This window comes from Mauremys reevesii, linkage group 2 (assembly GCF_016161935.1).
Source record: "Mauremys reevesii isolate NIE-2019 linkage group 2, ASM1616193v1, whole genome shotgun sequence".
In the NCBI taxonomy this organism is placed as follows: Eukaryota; Metazoa; Chordata; order Testudines; family Geoemydidae; genus Mauremys; species Mauremys reevesii.
Genome location: NC_052624.1, coordinates 118642756 through 118664090, shown reverse-complemented (window position 1 = coordinate 118664090; position 21335 = coordinate 118642756). Strand labels below are relative to the sequence as shown.

The 21335-nt window shown below is 43.7% G+C and overlaps 1 protein-coding gene and 1 long non-coding RNA gene across 5 annotated transcripts in view; one reads left to right on the top strand and one right to left on the bottom strand.

Annotated features, from left to right (window-relative positions):
* The window catches only part of GABBR2 (gamma-aminobutyric acid type B receptor subunit 2), a 900562-nt gene that overhangs the window by 211181 nt on the left and 668046 nt on the right, over positions 1-21335 (top strand). The gene's annotated exons all lie outside the window — the stretch shown is intronic.
* Positions 85-7542, bottom strand: LOC120399194. 3 transcript variants are annotated; one of them, XR_005595020.1, is made up of 4 exons: positions 7447-7542; positions 3457-3539; positions 1545-1734; positions 85-415 (listed from the first exon to the last, which is right to left on the bottom strand). It is a non-coding gene; the product is annotated as an uncharacterized LOC120399194 (long non-coding RNA). The 3 variants fall into 3 exon arrangements; XR_005595022.1 differs by lacking the exon at positions 3457-3539; XR_005595021.1 differs by lacking the exon at positions 3457-3539 and having other exon boundaries at positions 1545-1752; positions 7447-7510.

Genomic DNA, 21335 nt, shown 5'->3' with positions numbered 1-21335 from the left:
ACACCATTGATCGCCTGGGTAACTATTGACAAACATCACATCTTCCAGTTTTTGGTTTATATCATAGAGAAGATTTTGGTGAAACATCTCTAGCTCAGATCTCCTTGACTTTTGTCAATCAATCTGGTTCCTGGATATGGAAAAGAAACTGCACTGGTCGTGCTGGTACATAATCTCTTAGCTGTGGATGAAATTAAGGTGTCCATGCTGATACAATTTATCTGTCAGCAGCCTTTGGTACCGTTAATCATGAGGTGGTGTTAACTCAGTTGAAGATTGCACGAGGAGTGGATGGTGCTGTTCTTGGATGGCTCTATCATTTCATTTCATTCATAAAGTGGTACGGGGGTATTGCTCTTCTTTCCCTAGGGCACTATCATGAAGAGTTCTGCCACGATCCATCTTGTTTTCCCTCCTGTTCAATGGAGGGAAAGTCATATTGTTATGCATTGTGAGGACCAGCCCACAGAGGGAGACATAACATGTTCCCACTTGTTTGTGCAACTGTTTGTGAAATAGCATTGGAATGCTAGGTATCAAAATTCCTAACTCAGCAAGTTAGGTTATATCTATTGATCAGAGACATCAGCAATGAGCCTGTTCTTTGTTCTGTTTTTTTTTAATCTGTAATGATTGAATCTGGGACCTCTGGATCTAAAAGCATGAGCCTCTGCTCCTCGAACTAAAAGAGTCGGTCCATTAATGCAGTGGCAGTAGCAGTTATAAACCTCTACATATGGTACTAGAGATGGGAAAAGAGCCACATTGTTAGTCTGCATTAAAACAGCATATAATTTGACCCCTTTCTTCTGAAAGCCAGTATGGCAAAGTGAATGACATTTGAGTAGATCACATTTTAGACTGGGGCTTTGTTCTCAGCTATGCCTGAAGTGACTTTGGGAAACCTCCCAGTTATCTTATCTATAAAATGGGTGAGCGATAGCTGCCTCATTAAGGTCTGGCTATGAAATCTTGGTGGTTAAAGGTTGTGAAGTGTGCAGAAATATTAACAGCAGCGAAGGTAAGGGCTAGAACTAGAACGCATTGTCTGTTGGCTTGCAGCTCAGAGTCCTTTTCTTAACATACTGGATTCTTATATATACAAACTTTCGAGCTACACAAAGTATCTTCCACCAACAGAAATTGGTCTAATAAAATATATATTACCTCACCTACCATCTCTCTCTCATATCCTGGAATTAACATGGCTACAATGACACTGCAAACACATTTTATCACAAGTCTTACAGTTAGGGTGACCAGACAGCAAGTGTGAAAAATGGGACGGGGGTGGGAGGTAATAGGTGCATATATAACAAAAAGCCCCCAAAATCGGGACTGTCCCTATAAAATCAGGACATCTGGTCACTCTACTTACAGTATTTTTTTTAACCTAAAGCCCAAACTTCAGGAGTAATGGGATTGTGTGTGATTCTCAGCTTTCATTTACCAACCTCCATCCCCCAAAAGTGAGATTTTTAGCTCTCAGTTGCTCAGAAAAGCTGCAAAATGTTAATCCTAATTCTTATTTTTAAAACTTTTACCTGCAATGGTGATTCCCACACTGCCTTTAAACAACAACTAGGCACGTTCAGTAATTGACTACCACCATCTAGTCTTTTTTTTCTCTGGATATTTTCTCTGCAACCACTGCTCTGTGTGTGTATGCAGGAATACAGACAATTCTAACAAATCCTTTTGTCATCCTTCCACTGCTGCTTTCCCTTTTTTGGCCTGATAAAGAATAAAATGCTGCAAGATAAGAGTTTGTGCAGTATATGAACACAGAAGAGAGCAAAGAATTTTAAGGTGTTATGTGAGCATAAAACTAGGTATAATAAAATAAAACTGAGCAAAGGAAAAATGTGATTGAATATCTTGCAATATTTATAATCCTGAAGTTTTATTAGGGAGATAGAATTGTGCCTTGAGAGAAGATATGGAGGCCCCATCACTTGTAATTTATTATTAGTTATTATTTGTAGTATTGTAGCACCTGGGAGCCCCAGTCACTGACCACGATCTCATTGTGGTAGGGTCTGTATAAACAAGGAACAAAAATATAGTGTTTGACCCAAAGAGCTTATACTCTAAAGCTAGATTGAGAAAAAAACAACATCCCATGAGAGAATATACTTTACAGAATAGTTCTTCAGTTGGGGAGTGTATACTATTTGCCCTAATACTATAGGTCTTTTCCATCTCAAATTTCAGATTATATGAAAATGTCTTAAATAAATAAATGAAATCCACAGTAATGCAAAATAGAAGGTGCATTCAGAAGTGTAACAACGAGACATTTTAAAATATATTTAGCTTTTTAGTATGCATACTGTGATAGACCCAGGCCAGTTAGGTACAGCAGAATAGCAGGAGGCAGATATACCGGCCACTGGATTAACAGTTTTCTGTTCCCTGACTGACCAGAGCAGGGGCTGCTCCAGGTTAATGAGAACACCTGACTCTAATTAACCTGCAAAGAGTCAGGTGAGGCCATTAAGCTAATGTGACCACCTGACTCTAATTAAGGCCCCACTACAGTCAGGTAGAGGAGAGCAAGTGTGGCTGAAGGGCTGGTTAATGAAGATACCCTCAAACCATTGTTAAGGGAGCCCTAAGGTAAGGGAGAAGCAGGGGAGCTGAGGGGAAATGGCCCAGGGAAATGTAGCAACTCTGGCAGTGAAAGGTTGGCTGCCAACAGCTGCTACCATTAGGGTCCCTGGGCTGGAACCTGGAGTAGAAGGTGGGCCTGGGTTCCTCCCCGCCCCCACCACTACAGGAACCTCCTTGCTGGCCTATGATGAAAAGGGCTCAGTAGACTGTAACCCTGGCCCTAGAGAGAGAGAAGGGGTATGTGGAGGGTCACAGTGAGCCACTGAGGGTAGCATAAACCGCCTAGAAGCACAGGACCTATGGGGGCAAGGTCAGAGCTCTGCCACAACACCTTTTTGCAGCTTCGAGGCTAAGTGACTAGTTGCTCTCACACACAGAACTAACGCTGCACAACCGAAGGTCTTGGAGCTGGCTTGAGAGGTCACCAGCTTCCTGCTCTCAGATCCTGAATCTTCATTTTTAAAAGCCAGCAGCTCCTGTTGGTCTAAGAGCTTTGACTTTATTCTCAGGCAGCTAGCCATATATACCAGCAGACATACATACAACAGAAAGCCAAACTAGCCATAAAGCATTGACATCAGTTGTGGGTATTCAGCACCTTTTTCACATCCCTAAGGGCTGTTGCCTTATGTTTTAATATTTTTAACCTTTAACTCTTGCCAAAGTTGATTTGACATATATCATTGCTAGCAGTTCTAAGATATAGCCTAGGTTAAAATATTTTTTAAGCAGACTGTTTAATTATTTAACCTGTATTTTCAGCAGAAAGCACTAAAATTTACGTAGTAGATTTTAATTTTAATCTTGTTAAATTCAATGTATGTTTGTAGTTTCTGTAGTTACCTATTCCCCCTTCAGGCTTTGAAGGCTAATGTACTATTAGCAGAAAAACAGGAAACTTGTAACCTCAAAGTTAAATTCAGCAGCTGTGTGTGTGAGGGAAAAAAAATTGTGTGTTAATGTCCATTTAAAAATACATCATTTGAACTGGAGCTCTAAAATTGCCTAACCATGTTACATTCAGGACACTAAAAGAAAATTGCATTTCTGATAGTAGAACTCAAAAAAGTCTATAAATTTGTTGACAATAGCAAGGGAATTAGAATTCACAGTATTTGATTTATTTACCTCAGGATGATAGCAGCAACTTTTTTTTGTGTGCGCGCTTAAATAATCACTGATCTATTTTATACTAGAGGCATATATCATGGAAATTCCAACAGCTCCTATCACCTCCCTAAGCAGAGTTATTTTTTTAATTGGTTAACAAAATACACACAAGCACTGCTATAACTTTATAGGGTAACATTATTTTAGACAGCTTTAAATTTATTATTTTATTATGCCTGCTAGAGATATTTCCAACACTCCCTCTTTACAAAAAAGGGGAGCTTTTCTAATGATCCTACAAAATGCACCCACACACCTGTTTGAAACTAATATTCATGTAAAACCCAATACATGGATTGTTTGCAATAGGTGGCTTTATTTTCATTTATCTCCTTTGTTAGGGGTTGCAATAAGGGTCATGGAATTTGTTGCTCTTAGAGTTACATGGGGCCATATTCTGCCACCTTTATTCATGTTACTCCTCAAATAGTCCCAGTGCGCTGATAGTGATGTGTGCAGCTAGAGTGACCAGACATCCTGATATTATCGGGACTGGATTGATAATAGGAGCTTTATCTTATATAAGCAACTATATCCCCTCCCTGAAATAAGTGTCCCTATTTTTCTCACTTGCTATCTGGTAACCCTATGTGTGGTAGGGGCTGGCTCAGTATAAACAGATTTCAAGGGATATTTTATTCTGGGGGGGAGGGGTGAAATGAAGATGAGAGGAAAAAGGAGCAGCTGTGAAACTCTGATCAAAACACTATGATGTGCACTTTACCACTAGTTCAGTATTACCAATCTCACACATTCAACAATCATAATTCAGCCTACAAAAAATCATGATTAAAAAAATCTAACAAGCCTACATTTATTTTTAATCATCTGATTTCTAAGCTTTTGGAAGGAAGCTGCCTGCCTAAACTTATATGTGATCACTTCAGGATCAAAATTCAACCGTAAATACAGATAAGTGTGGGCCTCTGGTGGCTGTGCAAAGGTGGATTCTATTTACTGTCTCCTAAATCTTGCCAATTGAGAGCTGGCATTATAATTTCTCTCCATCCACCTCCAGTCTCAAATTACTAATATCCATGTTCAGAACTCTTCCCTCTCTTAACTGTCCTCTCCACTTTCTCCTCCCCCACCACTATGGTCAGGACCTCCTGTATATTTAAGTGAGCAAACAAATTACAGTCCAGAACTCCCACCAAATGGATATTGATGTAGTCCTGTTTGTTGTTTGGTCTGGAAAAGTAGGAGCAGAGGCAGCAGGGATCAAGTGAATGTCATCTGTAACAGCTGTTCAGAATGATTCCTGTATTTGCTGCTCTGTGCCATCTCCATTTACTGCCTGCAGTCCATGGGCTGCAAAGACTTTAGGAGCTGGAGCCTACAGGAAGCAGGTGCAGCCTGTACATGGCAGCTAAGGTCAAAGGCATAAACTGCTCCCTGCTCTGCCTGAAATGTGTCTTGAAGAGTTGTGAAGTTCCTGACTCTTCCTCTGATCTCAGAGTGAGTAAAGGTCCTTGCAGCTCTACTCTCAGTATGGTGTAGAAGTAAAGATCCCAGTAAACAGCCACCCTCCCGCTCAGCCTGATGGTGAGTGACAATCCTGGATCTTCCATCTCCCTAGTTCTAGGAGAGGGAATGAGGATCCCAGCACTTCCAACCCTGGGAAAGAAGTGAAGATCCCCATATCCAACCTGATGTCTGAGGGGAGTGAGACTGGTTCCTCCCCCACTCCACATCACAGATCATCCCTGAGCCCCCAACTCCCACTGTAAGTGAAAGGTACTAAGTTAGTGTGGGACTGGCAGGAGAAAGAGGGAGAGCACAGAGTTTGTGTGAGAATGTGTATAGAGAGAATGAATTGCACAAAGACTGTGGATAGAGAGGAAGAGTGAAACAGAAAGAAATGAGAAGAGAGAATGAGGTCTGAGAGGAATGAAAGAGACAAGAGAGAGTGTTGTAAGGAAAGTACAGTGCTGGTGAAATTGTGGCTGCCCCATTTGTCTGCTTTTCTACACCCACAGATGATTCTCAGATAGAGAAAATAGGTTTTACTGGTGCTATGCTCAGCACTTTAAAGGAATTGAACAAACTGCTTTACAGCTGACAAACATTTCTCCAAGAGAGGCTGCTTACATTCAGATTAACAGAATTTGAAACACTATCTGCAATGATAACATCTGGTGACTTCCAATAACATCACAGGTAGTATATTAAGAAAAGAGCTCTTGGGCCTCATTCTCCATTACCAAACAATCTCAACTCAACTCAGATAGTTTTGCAGAAGAGTTACAATTTGTAAGAGAACCATGGACAATGTCCTGTTTTCATAGCAGAAAGCCTTTCCTAGCTAATAGAAAAAGTTACATCTTAAATTGGAAAAAAAATTAAAGTATTCATCTGGAAAGCACATGAAATGCAGTCCCACTGGATATTAACAATTCATAGAACACTGGATAAAATAATTGTAAGAGAATTGGACAACCCTAATAGACTGTTTTGTTGTAGTATTTTTGGTTAGATCTTTTAATAGACTTTCTGGATTACCTGCCAAAAAATCCAGTCTGCATGAAATCTGAGTGAAATTAGTTCCCAATTTGGGTAAGCACTAGGGAGATGCAGAATAAATGTTTCTTTCCTCCCTGAATAGCCAAAATATTGGCCTTTTTCAGGAAGCGAAATGTTTCCAAATTTTAAATGGAAAACATGTTCATTCAAATCCTAAACCTCTGGGATATTAGAAGGAGATCTCCAAATCTCACACTGACATTCCAACCACTGTGTGATGGTTTTTTAATATATAATTTAAGATCAGGGTTGAATGCAGACAAAAGCATTATTGACCCAGGTCCTAGCTCTTAGTCACATAAAGAGATCGGAATCACTGTATTTTTTTTAAAGTAAGTTTCTAGCCCTGCTGGCGGCGGTAACAAAGTTTAAAAACATGCCCTGACTGTAACAGTGATTGAACAGATAAAGTAATAACTTTCTGATCTGCACAAAGCTTTTAGCAACAGCTCTGAGAGAGAGAGAACTATCCAATGCATTTCATGAGGTGTTAACTACACCCAGGCCCTCTCAGAGGTCCAGAGAGGCCCAGGCCACTTCCAGCTCTTGAGGCCCCTAGCCATAATAAAAATACAAAACGACGACCCATGGTCTAATCTTGTGCCATCAGAACTGATATATTTTTATTAACATTTATGAACACTTTAAACTCTTTAATATGACAATCTATATCAGTTAAGAAAAATCACATCTCTTAGGCCTGGTCTACACTGGGTGGGGAGGGGTGTTGAACTAAGGTACGCAAGTTCAGCTACGCGAACTTAGTTCAAACTACTCACCCGTCCAGATGCCGCGGGATCGAAGTCCGTGGCTCCCCCGTCGACTCCGCCACCGCCGTTCGCGGTGGTGGAGTTCCGGAGTCGACGGGCACGTGTTCGGAGTTCGAACTATCGCGTCTAGATTAGACGCGATAGTTCGAACTCCGAGAAGTCGAACTCTACGCGTTGACCCGGCGTAAGTATAGACCTACCCTTATTTGTTTAAATTTGCAGCTCTAAACTGAGTGTGCACCACATTTTGGTCCGATAGGGATGCGCATAAAAACAAATTGCAAAACTTATCAAACAGCAAACAATTTGAGCTTGAGGCCCAGGCCAAATGGCCCTCCAACCCCTCCCCCCATATTAGCCCTGACTATACCTGGAAGCATGAGGAAGGGGGACTGCACCAGGAGAGGACTGAGTCTTCTAAGCATATGTGTAACCCATGTGCCTCATAGGAGATACCTCTTTAAGAGACCCATTGTGGGGAGGTAGGAGTGAGTTGTCTGAGTCATTGTTGCTAGGCAGATTAAGCACTCCACATTCAGAAGCTTCTGGAATTGGATGTGGCTTTGCAGAAGGCCATGTGTCCTGTGTGAGTTGGGAGAAGCTGAGCCCAGGAGCTGAAAGCAGGCTGTTGTCCCTAACTTTGAAGCATTTTGCAGTGGGGTTTTCTTTAAATCTATACACTGAACTGAGTGGCTGGTTAATCAGTTAGCTGACTGGCTAGCAGTGATTTCAGCAAAGGAAATGTCTGCATGGATTCCAACTGAAGATATTGTTTTAGACTCAGCAGACCGTATAGATTTGGTGATCAAAGACTCTAACTGAGACTTAGGTGAACAAAACCTAAGCTTTTGGGAACTTTCAGTTTCTTCTCACTGTATTTCTGTGGGGACTAAACTGTTCAGATTTTAATTTGTTTTCTTTACCTTCACAGTTATACATCAATAATGTCTGTGGATTATGAAATAGCCATGTCATGCTGTAAAAATTACATTATTTGTTTCTTTAGCCTAAGATTTTATACAGTTATTTAATTAAATTCATTTCTTTAGTTCCTTTTGCAACTTGAATATGGGGAGGTTGACTCTGCAATCCTTGCTGAAAATGCATAGAGACTGAACTCTGGGTCTCCAACTACTTTCTATAGAAGTTGGGTTTTTTAAGGCACTGGAGATGGGAAATGAAGTGAATTTTATCCCACCCAAAGGTTACATATGTACAACATGCCACGTGACCAGGATTATCACCAAATTTGGTCCACTGGTTGGATCCTTAGTTTCCCCGGTATGGCCCGAGTACTGATGGAGTGCAATGTGAAATGGCAGGATGATTAAAGTGTAGCTAGCCTGGCCTGCCCACTAGGGGCGGCTCTGTTTTTTTGCCACCCCAAGCATGGCAGTCAGGGTGCCTTCAGCGGCATTTCTGTGGGAGGTCTGCTGGTCACGCAGATTCGGCGGCGGTTCTGCGGGTGATCTACCGGTCCCATGCCTTCGGCGTACTTGCTGCCAAATTGCCACCAAAGCCGCGGATCTGATGGACCTCCCGCAGAAATGCCGCTGAAGGGCTCCCTGACTGCTGTCCTCATGACTACCAGCACGCTGCCTTCCCCGGCTTGTTGCCCCAGGCACGCACTTGCTGCGCTGGTGCCTGGAGCTGCCCCTGCCCTCACCCAAGCAGACACACTCAGTAAATGCTGGGGCAAGTACTGAGGGGCACTCTGCTGTTCCCCTGTGAGGCAATAGAGGGATCACAGGATGTTTCCTTTGGGAGAAGAGGGTCCCATGGCCAATGCAACTCCAAGTATTGGCTGGTGCTAAGACATGGGTAGTGGGGGTAGAACCACAGGGTCCTGTGGTCACATGTGCATTGACCTAGGATCTTGGATTCCCTTCATCTGCCACTGACTAAACTCACTTAATTCTGGTCTCTGGCAGAAGTTGGAAACAATTTTAAATACTCTCATTTAGGGCTTGTCTACACTTACAGTGCTTAGTGAAGACATACTTGCTGATGGGACAGCTTCTCCCATTGGAGTAGGTACTCCACCTCCCCAAGCAGCAGTAGCTATGTCAATGAGAGAAGCCCTCTTGTTGATATAGCACAGTCTACACTGGGAGTTCAGTCAGTATAACTGCGTCGCTCAGGAGCATGGATTTTCTACACCCCTGAGCGACAGTTATACTGACATAAATTTGTAATGTAGACCAAGGCTTAGATTTTAATACCAGAAGGGACCATTATGATCATCTGGTCTGATGTGTTGCCTAACACAGACCAAACTATTTCCCTCAGGAATTCCTGCACCAACCCCAATAACTTCTGGTTGTGCAGGAGCATCTTTTAAAAAGATGTCCAATTTTGATTGAAAGATTTAAACTCCTAGTGAATCCAGCATATCCCTAGGTCAGTTGTTGCAATGATTAATTTTGCACTCCATTTCCAATCTGAATTTACTTAGCTTCAATTTCCAGCCATTGGATATTATGCCTTTGTCTACTGGATTAAAGAGATCCCTTCCGTCAGAAATCTTCTTTTCATGTAGGTGCTTATAGACAGTGAATCTGGTGCTCTTAGGGGGAAAGAGAATCTTAGCCCAATGTATGTCAATTGTGAAATCTCCAGTGTCACACTCCTTTTAAAAAATTATCAAAATAAAAACCAAGTACGGCTTTGAAATGAACGCCTTTACAATTCCTGGAGGATGAAAGGGACAAAAAGAGCTACTGTGCCCCTCTATGTAGCTGTCTGCCTTGAGATCATGGTTAGAGTGGGAGAGAGCAACAGAGATTTAGGCAAGAAACCAGATTGAAAACAGCTCAAAACAGCAGTTTCTGCACTCATCGCTGCTTACAAGCAGATACCACATGGCTTTTTGTAAGTCACGGCTTGGCAGCTGGCTGCTGTTAACTTAGGTTTTTAGCTTTCAATATAATGAAGAAATTAAGCTATTAAAGCCCTGATTCAGCACAGCACTTAAGCATATACATGCACGTGCTTCGCTGAATTGAGGCCTAAAGCAGCCAACCACAGTGACACCCTACAGAAATATATTGTAACTATGGCTTGGTCTTGGACTATGGGTGTAGATGGCTCACTTAAGCTTGTAAGTTTAGACATGGCCTACAGCTGCACTGCTGTAAAAGCGCTCATGTAGCCACTCTATGCACACAGGAGAGAGCTCTCCCATCGACCTAATAAAACCAGCTCAGTAAGTGGAAGTAGCTATGTCAGTGGGAGAGTGTCTCCTACTGACATAGCACTGTGCACACTGTAGTGAGGTGATACTCACTGGTGTGTGCTGGTTGTCCTGGGAATTAGCTCAATTCCAGGTCAGAGCACCCTCTGCTGGGTGGTGGTTCACCTGCTTCAGGCCCTTGTGTCCCTCCCAGACCCCAGTGCCCCTTACCCCTCCACAGTACCCCCGCTCTGGGTCTCCCCTCCCAGGGAACCCCAACCCTCTATCCCCACCTTCCTTCAGTGGTTACTGTCAGTCATTATCTAGCCCCCACTCACTGGGGCAAACTGCAGTCTGTAATGGCCACTCATCATTGGTAAGGGGGGTGTTGGACCAGCTGCCTCCACCTAACCCCGGGCTACGGCCTCTGCAACCCCAGTACCCCAGCTCCTCTGGCCCTTCCCCAGCCCTGCTCCATTCCCTGAGATCTCAGGTCCATTTCCCTCCCCAGCTAGAGAGAGACTGACTCCCACAGACCCCTGAGTGACAAAAGTTTTGCTGACATAAGTACTAGTGTAGACAAGGCCTTAGTCAGAACCATCTAGATTGCTTAGTAAACTAGACACAAGTAATGTGGGTTTTTCCCCTTTTTTATATGGCCAAATTAAAGTTTATACATCTAGGAACTGAGATGGGTCTAGTTCAACCACAGGTTATTGGGCTTGATGCAGGAATGAGTGAATGAAGTTCTATGGTCTACAGGAGGACAGATGCATAGATTATTATAATAGTTTCTTTTGGCCTCTAACTCTACGAATATTTAGTAATGTGTTCTAACGTTTATCTGCTAGAGTGAACCCATGGGTAAAAATGGCACTTTGGCATAAAACAGGTTCTTTTTGTCCCCATAATTGCAGTAACTCTTGCAGGGTCGGAGACTGCATTATTCCTTGTGCTTTCAGTTAATGACTTTAAAAAAATATCTAAATGATTATCCACTATACTTATCTCACATACAGCTACATAATTTACATGAAGAAGAAAATTAACCATCTAGGTCAGGTTGTCAAATTGTTGATAGTTGGGTGCTTCACAGTAATGAATTATTTATTTTCCAAATGTTTCTTTGTGTCAATGTCCCACATCAACTCTGCTCAGTACAGACAGGGGGTAGCTACTGTAGTAGTATCACTGTACAGTAACTTTTTTCTGACTGGAGATTCACAGAAGAACAGCATCCCTTTCATCAGTGTCTGTCTGTTAACAAAAATAAAACAGAGTAAAAAGAGGTAAATGCAGTTTCCTAGGAAATGTACTACAAAAGGTCAAAACTAAAATCCACGAAGATTCATTTTTAGGCTCTGCTCAACGAGTTATTTTTTTAGCCGTAAGTGCAAATAGATTCAACATTCTGGAATTTGACATTGGTTTACCACCTACTGTATACATAATTAAGCTGTTTTGTTGTTCTTGATCATCTTCTGCAAGCTAATTGCTATACCAGCTGTAGGCAAATACATTTAAACAAACCCAAATAAAGTTTAATGTTTGTGCATGTCTTTGTTTTGACTTTAGTTTTGAATTATTTAATTAAACAAACTCAGATTCAAGTGTCTTGCTAATAGATACTCACTATCTTCTTTAAACCTCCCCCCAAGGAAATCACCCCAAAAACTTGAAACTTAAGAGTTTTGTTTTTATATATCTAGCAGTTCAGGTTTAATGTCCTGTAACATGGATTTCCCAATGATGATCATTATCTTCCTTACTTATTTTACTCTTCATTCTGGGAGGTTCCGTGCATTTGCTTTTTTTGAGGAGAACAAAGCAACATACATTTAAACATGTATATTGCTTATTTACTTTGTTTTTTAAAGTGGGTTTTGAGGAATAAAATGTAACTAAAGCCATTTTGATTATTAGATTGTATTTGAGTGACATTTTACTGTAAATTACCATTTCATCAAAGGGTGCACTAAAAAAAGCTTTGCAGGAAATTCCACATCTGTAGGATTTTAAAATCCTTTCATTGTTTCTTTATTGCAACAATTGACTGCGATGACAGTTTCTTATGGATTATTAATCTACTCTGCCTTTCTGGAGGTACTGTATAAAGATATAGCTCTGTGGCTCTTACTACTTAAACATCTTTCTCAGAGAGCAGCTTGAAATATTTCCTATCTAAATTCATTCCACCCCTCACCTTCAGTGTTGCCTCATAAGGGTCTTAATCAGCTCCCATGGAATTGAATGGCAAAACTCTCATTGACTTCAGTGGGTAGGACTGAGTCCTAAATGTATAAGAACCTATTTATGAGAAGATCCTAATCAAAAAAGGAAATTGTATTTGGCAGTTTAAAGCATACAGTGTTTCCTTTACAGTGAATTCAGAGAAGTAAATTATGCTTGTGATTACGTTTTACTTTAAAAGTGCTCAGCCAGTTCTGAAAGAGCTCACTCTGTGCCTAGTAGGTTTAGTGTTTTTTTAAGATTAAGTTAGTATAAAGGTTACCTATGAAGAAGAGTTGGATTTAAATAACTGAGCTCCTTTAAATAAAATTGTGCTAATGTCAAAAATACAAAAGGTTTATTATCAGGAAGATAAAGTAATGCTGATAGCCTTTGTCTAGGCCAAAGGCTGGAATTTAAACATATTAATTTTCTAAAAAATATCAAGCAAAGATACACTGTATTGCTACAGAAACCTCTGTTTTCTACTGAGATGTTAACAAAATTAAATGCTGTTTCTTTTTTATTTAAAAAGATCTTATTTCTATAATCTATTTCAGGGGTCGGCAACCTATGGCACATGTGCCAAAGATGACATGTGAGCCAATTTTTAATGGCACGCTGCTGCCTGCTGGAGTCCTGGCAGGCAACAGCGTGACATTAAAAAAATCTTGCCTGGCCTGCTCTTCTCCACCCTTCCCCCGCAGGGTAATAAAGGTAATAATTGGAGATATACCAATCTCCTAAAACTGGAAGGGACCTCAAAAGGTCATTGAGTCCATCCCCCTGCCTTCACTAGGCAGACCAATTTTTGTCCCAGATCCCTAAGTGGCCTCCTCAATTATTGAATTCATAACCCTGGGTTTAGCAGGCCAATGCTCAAACCACTGAGCTATCCCTCCCCCCTTCTGGGGCAGGGGGCAGAAGCTTGATCCTGTCAGCTCCCCTGCCTCTCCGTCCCACCCTCCCTCCTTCCCTGCTGGCCAATCAGCTGATGGCCCTTGCGAAGGAGGGAGTCAGGAAGGAGCAGAGTCAGCATGCTCCTGGCGGAGGCAGAGAAGAAGTGGGGTCAAGGCCTTGGGGAAGGGGGGGTGGTGGAATAGGGGCATATCCCCTCCAGCCTGCTGCCCTGATCACCCCCCTCACACACACACCCAGCCCTCTGCCCTGAACCCCGCAGCCCCGCACACCCCCCAGGCCCCTGCCTGAGCCCTGTACCCCCCTCATACACACCCAGCCCTCTGCTTGTCTCCTTCACACACCCCCCACGACCCCAGCCCTGACTCTGGCACCCCCACACATACCCATCCCCCCACCCCCTGCCCTGACACCTGTGCCCCCCACCCCATGCACCCCCCACATTCTGACTCTTGCACACACACCCACATCCTCACCCTGAGCACCAAATGGGAGCTTGAGCACCAAATGGGAGCTCCTGCACCCACACACACACATTCCCACCTGCACCCCTTGCACCAAATGGGAGCTGCCTAGGTAAGTGCCCCACACCCAAACCTCCTGCCCCAATCCTGAGCCTCCTCCCTCATTCTAGCTCCTGGCCAGACCCTTCACCCCCATCCCACCTTCAGCTCAGTGCAGCGAGAGGAAGAGAATGGGCCAGAACCAGGGAGAAAGTAGGTACCCACTGCATGTGGTCAGGGCTGGGACCCCAGACCAGCAGCAGGCTGAGCGGGTCCAGCAGCCAGAATCCCAGCTGGCAGGAGCCAGTGGATGGAACCCCTGAGCGGCAGTGGGATGAGCCACTTAGCCCACTGCTGGTCTGGGGTCCCGGCCACCGGTTCTGTTCAACCCACTGCCAGACTGGGGTCCCAGTCCCGCACAACCTGCTGCCGGTCTGGGGTTCTTGCTGCCAGACTCTTGCCAGCTGGGGTCCCGGCTCCAGGCTCTGCTCAGCTCGCTGCCGGCTTAGGTGAACAGAACCCCAGACCAGCAGTGGGCTGAGCAGGCCGGCGGCTTAAGATCAACATTTTGATTTAATTTTTAAATGAAGCTTCTTAAACATTTTGAAAACCTTGTTTATTTTAAAATACGACACTAGTTTAGTTATATAATATATAGACTTATAGAGACCTTCTAAACAACATTAAAATGTATTACCGGCACGCAAAACCTTAAATTAAAGTGAATACATGAAGACTGGCACACCACTTCTGAAAGGTTGCCAACACCTGATCTATTTCATTATTTTCCCCCTTTGCTGACAGAAACCCAATTTTGCTCTCATAGTGCACATTTTATCATTTTTTGTCAGGTAGGCTGTCCCTGATAGGGCATATAGCCTCTTCTGAAGACTGATTTGCTGTGAGTGCTATTGTTGCATATTTGAGATATAAAGTTTCCGTTTCTTATATCAAAAGCTGATATCCCTTGGACAGTCAACACTTTCTTTTCTTATGCGCAGGATGAGCCTCTGCCTTTGCTGTCATTCATTCTGATAAGCTGCAAGACTTTTAAGTCAGGAATATTTTTAACTGAAACTCAGACAAGGAATGTTCCATTTATCCTCACTACTTGTAAATATATGGTTAGTGTCATGGGGCCAGTATACCCCATCACCCTGGGGGTGGGGCAAGGGCATGATAGCCCCATGGTGAAGCCAAAAGGGTTATGCCAAGACTCAGGGTTATGTAACCCAATGGTCAGAGTCAATAGGGCTCCCTTTGTCTTCAGGGGAGCGCCGCCCAATGATCAGAGTCAATATAACCACCATCGAATGCAGGATAGTGTGGCCATGGGGGTGGCAGCCCCAGTAGGGGGGCCCAGGCCCACCCTACTCCACAGGGCCCTGACCCAGTGCTCTAACAGCAGCAGAGCGGTCCACCTCTGGGTCAGCAGGGAATCTCGCTGAAACTCACTGACCTTATGAGGTTGGAAGGTGCCACTCCCCCACCGGGTCACTTCCTACAACATCGGTCCATAGGGTATCAGGGCCTCCAGGCTCCTCGACATAGGACACTCCCTGGGGTTCCAATGGCAGCAGGCCTTTTGTCTGGGTCCCAGGCTCTTCAGCTCCCATAGGTAAGGTCTGTAATGGTTCCTGGGCTGGAGCCTCTACTAAGGCCTGGTCTACACTATGCGTTTAAACCGAATTTAGCAGCGTTATACCGATTTAACCTGCACTCGTCCACACAATGAGGCCCTTTATATCGATATAAAGGGCTCTTTAAACCGGTTTCTGTACTCCTCCCCGACGAGAGGAGTAGCGCTGAAATCGGTATTACCATATCGGATTAGGGTTAGTGTGGCTGCAAATCAACGGTATTGGCCTCCGGGCGGTATCCCACAGTGCTCCATTGTTACCACTCTGGACAGCAATCTGAACTCGGATGCACTGGCCAGGTAGACAGGAAAAGCCCCGCGAAGTTTTGAATTTCCTGTTTGCCCAGCGTGGAGCTCTGATCAGTACGGGTGGCGATGCAGTCCCAAATCCAAAAAGAGCTCCAGCATGGACCGTACGGGAGATACTGGATCTGATCGCTGTATGGGGAGGCAAATCTGTTCTATCACAGCTCCGTTACAGAAGACAAAATGCCAAAGCATTTGAAAAAATCTCCAGACAGAGGCCACAGCAGGGACTCAGCACAGTGCTGCGTGACAGTCCCCGCAGTCTCTGAAAAGCATTTGCATTCTTGGCTGAGCTCCCAATGCCTGTACAGTCAAACACATTGTCCGGGGTGGTTCTGGGTATAGCTCATCAATTTAACCCGGCCTCCCCCCATGAAAGAAAAGGGGGGAAAAATTGTTTCTTGACTTTTTAAAATGTCACCCTATGTCTACTGCATGCTGCTGGTAGACGGGGTGCTGGAGCGCTAAACCGCAGCATCCTCTGCTCTCTCCTCCCCAGTGGCAGATGGTACAGAAGGACTGGTATCCATCCTCATCATCAGCCCGTGAGTGCTCCTGGCTGGCCTCGGTGAGGTCGGTCAGGGGCACCTGGGTAAAAATAGGAATGACTCCTGGCCATTCCCAGCAGATGGTACAAAACGGCTGGTAACCGTCCTCATCATAGCAACTGGGGGCTGAGCTCCATCAGCCCCCCCCACTTCATGTCTAAAGAAAAGATTCTGTCCTGCCTGGACTATCATAGCAGCTGGAGGCTTCCTCCCCCTCATTTTATCTCACTACAAAGTCTGTGTTTCTTATTCCTGCATTCTTTATTACTTCATCACACAAATGGGGGGACACTGCCATGGTAGCTCTGGAGGGTTGGGGGAGGAGGGAAGCAACAGGTGGTGGTGTTGCAGGGACACCCCCTAGAATGGCATGCAGCTCATCATTTCTGCGGGATGTCTGGGGCTCTGACACGGAGCGGCTGTGCTCTCTGGTTCTCTAGTACACTTGCCCCATATTCTAGGCTGGACTGACTCTATTTTTAGACAAAACATAGGAAGGGAATGACCCAGGGAGTCATTCCCATTTTTGCCTATGCATCCCCGGCCGACCTCAGCGAGGCCAGCCAGGAGCACCCATGATAGCAGCAGACGGTACAGAAGGACTGATAACCATCATCTCATCGCCAATTTACAACGGCAGACAGTGCAATATGACTGGTAACCGTCTCTGCTATTTTGCGAAGGCAAATGAATGCTACAAATGTGTAGCAGTGCAGTACCGCGTCTGTCAGCAGCATCCAGTACACATATGGTGACAGTGACAAAAGGCAAAATGGGCTCCATGATTGCCATGCTATGGCATCTGCCAGGGCAATCCAGGGAAAAAGGGCATGAAATGATTGTCTGCCGTTGCATTCCTGGAGGAAGGATTGAGTGATGACATTTACCCAGAATCACCCGCGACACTGTATTTGCATTGAGATCTCAACCCAGAATTCCAATGGGCAGGGGAGACTGCGGGAACTATGGGATAGCTATGGGATAGCTACCCACAGTGCAACGCTCTGGAAATCGACACTAGCCTCGGTACATGGACGCACACCACCAAATTAATGTGCTTAGTGTGGCTGCGTGCACTCGACTTTATACAATCTGTTTTACAAAACCGGTTTATGTAAAATCGGAATAATCCCGTAGTGTAGACGTACCCTAAGCGTCTCTCCTCCTTGGCAGTCAGCCCAGACTGAGCTATGCTGCTCCCTTTTATACTGCAGCAGCAGTTGGAGCATGCCCAGCAGGGCTGAGGGGGCATGGCTTCTGATGCTAAGAGCGCTGCCTTAACCTCTTCCGCTCCAGTGTGGGGCCAGTCCACCCAGTCACAGTTAGTATTTCTGAAGGAAATGCTTTCTAATTTTCTCTGTTCTTATATTGTGCCCATCACTCAGTGAGTGAGGATATATGGATTTAAAACATGGCCAACCCAATATGAACCTCATAAAACACAGCATAATTGAAGAATGATTGTTACTCAATCATTCTGAAATACTTAACTATAGATAGCTGGTTGATTTATTACTTAGCTTGGTCCCTTTTTATTATGCACTGAACAGTTGTGGAATTAGCTATATATTGGGTTATGTTGTGATTTGTAAATTCATTTTTATATTGACAACAGCATAATTATCATTTATATTACTATAACAATCAGGACCTCATTGTGCTAGGCACTGTACAATGAAGAAAAAGGTAGTTATTTAAATCTAAGTACTGTTTTCACAATACAAGTATTAATTACTGTTTTCTAGTCTGTACTGCATGTCTTCTCATTGCTTTCAGCGTGGTAACTGATAGGTTAAGCTTTATTCAGTTGCCTCTGGATGGGATTATCAGTATTAGTTTTTGATTGCTTAGACTTCTCTGGAGAAGTCTTTCAGACTAAAAGATAAATCTTTATCATGCTTTTTCTGCCTCTTTTTTTAGGGCCTGATGCAGAAAAATATCCCTATTCCATTAAGAATGGGCTTAACTTCCACTGAAATCATTTTAAGGGCTGTCTTGAATAGCAAGCATGCGCTTAAGTGCTTTCTCTGAACTGGAGCCCAGATCACTCAAATTATATTAAACTAGGTACTTAAGCACGCATTTAAATGCGCCACTGAATCAGAACCTATGACCAAACTCATTCTGTGGAGAGGGCAAAGTTCTAACTTGAATTCTGGTCCATGGGTCAGTATATAGATGTAAGATTATCTAGTCCCTTCAATCGCCAGTGAATTTAAAATCAGGGGAATAGGGCCTGTATTTACCAACGATACTTTTAGCTAACATTGTTTTTCAGTCTCTTTGGGCAGGTCTTCACTGCAGATAAAAACAGTATTCTGAACATGGGTTAACTAACCCACATTAGCTAACAGAGGTTAAAGTTAAACTGCCACTTCTTCCCTGTTATTGTAACTCAGATTAGCATCTTGAGTTTATTCCTAGGTTCTCCTATAGACTTTATTACACAGGGTTACATCAAGCAGGCTTGGTGTTTGATACTTCTGCTGTAAGAGATGCATCCCCTCTCCTATGGCTTTGGCTACAAGGAGACAGAGGGTGTGGAAAAAGAATCCCCTCCCCCCACCAAAAAAATATCAGTTGAACATTCCATAGTTCCTAGACCCATTGTCTCCAACAAAGTATCTAGCCTTAATTTGCCCATGTTCTATCCATGCACCCAGCACTTCTTAGACAGGATGGTTTCTGACTTATAAAGAGGTTCTGAACAGAGCATCACATCTGTGGCTGCCCTTACTCTGCACCACTAGAACAGTGTATCTAGAAAACTGGAATTAATGGAGGATTCCCCTAATCTAAGGGGAATCGCCAAATAATGGAGAACAAGTACAGAGAGCACATTCATGGCATGCAAAAGGGAAAAGATCTTGGCCAAAGCGCCGCTGTACTCCTGTAACACCAGACTGTCAGAAAAACTCCTTGGTGGTAGTTACAGCTGGGAACACCTTATAACCACCCTTGTGCTCAACTCCACAGTTCTGCCAGTGTGTGGGTGTGATGTCACCGGGGTCTTCATCTCCAGCACGCACCCCCTGTAAGCCATCTGTCTCTGTGTACAATTCAGCTCTCCAGCTGAGAAGCCTCTAAGTCAGATCCCTTCTGGGGCAACAAAAGCTCAAACTAATTTCCAAACTCTCTCAACAAACCAGCCCTTCCTCTGGGCTCTGTCTTAAATCTCCTTCTCAGCAACTCCAAAGTCTTCCCCTCAGCTCCTGTACTGAGTCCTGGCCCATGAGGCTGAGTTTTCCTGAGCTGTCTGTTCTCCTGTGGGCTCAAGCCCCTTCATAGGAGTCCCTCTGTTCCAGATGTAAGTAACTGGCTCTTAATCCTTTCTATCCCAGGATGGGGTTTCACCGCATCAGAGTCCCATTGTGTCTATTGATGAAGCTGCCATACTATCTGCATTTTTGCATGACAAGAACTTTTGCTTTTTGCTCAAGTAATGAAAGTTATATGAATGAGATTAGGAGTTTCACAGGCTTAATCATCCTAACTTCCAATCTCAGTAAGTTTACATACTTTTTAAGTCTTGCTGAAGAATAACAATCATCACCCCTATATTATGAAAGTTCAAAAATTCTTCCACGGCTGCAGTCAGCCTCATGATGGATTAAGGATTCATGCCCCAGTTTTTGAGTAACACCCAGGGGAACTCCCTGTGAGTCTTTCTACACTAGAATTCAACTACCATTATGTTGAATTTTTCACTGATTAAAAGGAAGACAGTGATCAAATCATAACACACATTTTATACAACAAGAGCCAGTAAAGAAAGGCACTAAACTTACATAAGCAAAGGAAGGTGGTTTTGAAGGCATTTAACAGATTACAGGCTGATAACATGACTTCCATAGTCTTAGTGGAAAACCTAGCAACCAACTGACTATCAGCACCACGGAGAAATGACAAACAGACAAAAATCAAAAACATGATTCAGTGAAGCGTAATATCTTTCCTTATTTAGCCAATGTGACTGCCCAAATCAAAGTGATGTGGAGCCCAAAACTGGAAGAAGGGGCTGAAATGTGGCCATCAGAAAGTTATCTTGATTAGCTTTCTTTTCTTCTACTACTTATTCACTAGAAAGTGTGTTTTGTTTGTTTTATTTGTAACCTTGCCTATTTCACCTTTATTTTAAAGCACTTAAACCTATGGTTTTTTGTTAATAAACTTATTCTTATTTTATTACAAAGCCATCTCAGTGCTGTATATTAAACTCAAGTGTGAGTCTTCAGCCAAACTAACAAGCTGCTGAATGTGTTGTCTCTTGGAGGCAACAAGCTTGATGACTTCTGTGAAGGTCCAGTGAGAGGGACTGGACACTACAGGGGACATGGTTTTGGGAAGGCTCAGGACTGGAAGGGCTGTTGGTGTCACCCTGCAAGGAGTTACCAGGTTGGTGGAAGTCAGGGTGTGGCCATTGTGCTGTGAGTAGACTGCTGGTGTCAGGGCTCTGAGCCAAAGCAGCACAGTACAGAAGCACCCAGGGTTACAGAGCAGGCAGAGACACACCCCTTACTGGTCTGGGTGAACCCCCAGAGCTTCACAGCAGTATGTGGTATTCTTGTGGTACTTTTTCTGTTCTAGTTTTCTGGCATACCACTCCTAAGCAATTACTTCAGGGTGAACTTGTTTGGTTCAAGAAATTAGTTAGATATTGGCACCAATGTATTGTATTATGCCATGACATCCCTTGTACAGAATCCCATCATATATAGCAATTTAATCTCTGTAATTCCAAGAGGTTTTTTACTTGGAGGTGGCTGGGTTTTTCTGCTGGGCAGCCATTTAGAATTACTCATTGTTGTAAACTTTTGGGTCATTTTGGGTCCAGGGCGGATGCAAGGATGTTTCGCACACTAGGCGAAACTTCCACCTTGTGGCAGCTCCCCGCCCCCACTCCACCCTGAGGCGTCCCCCCCACAGCAGCTCCATCCGGCCCGG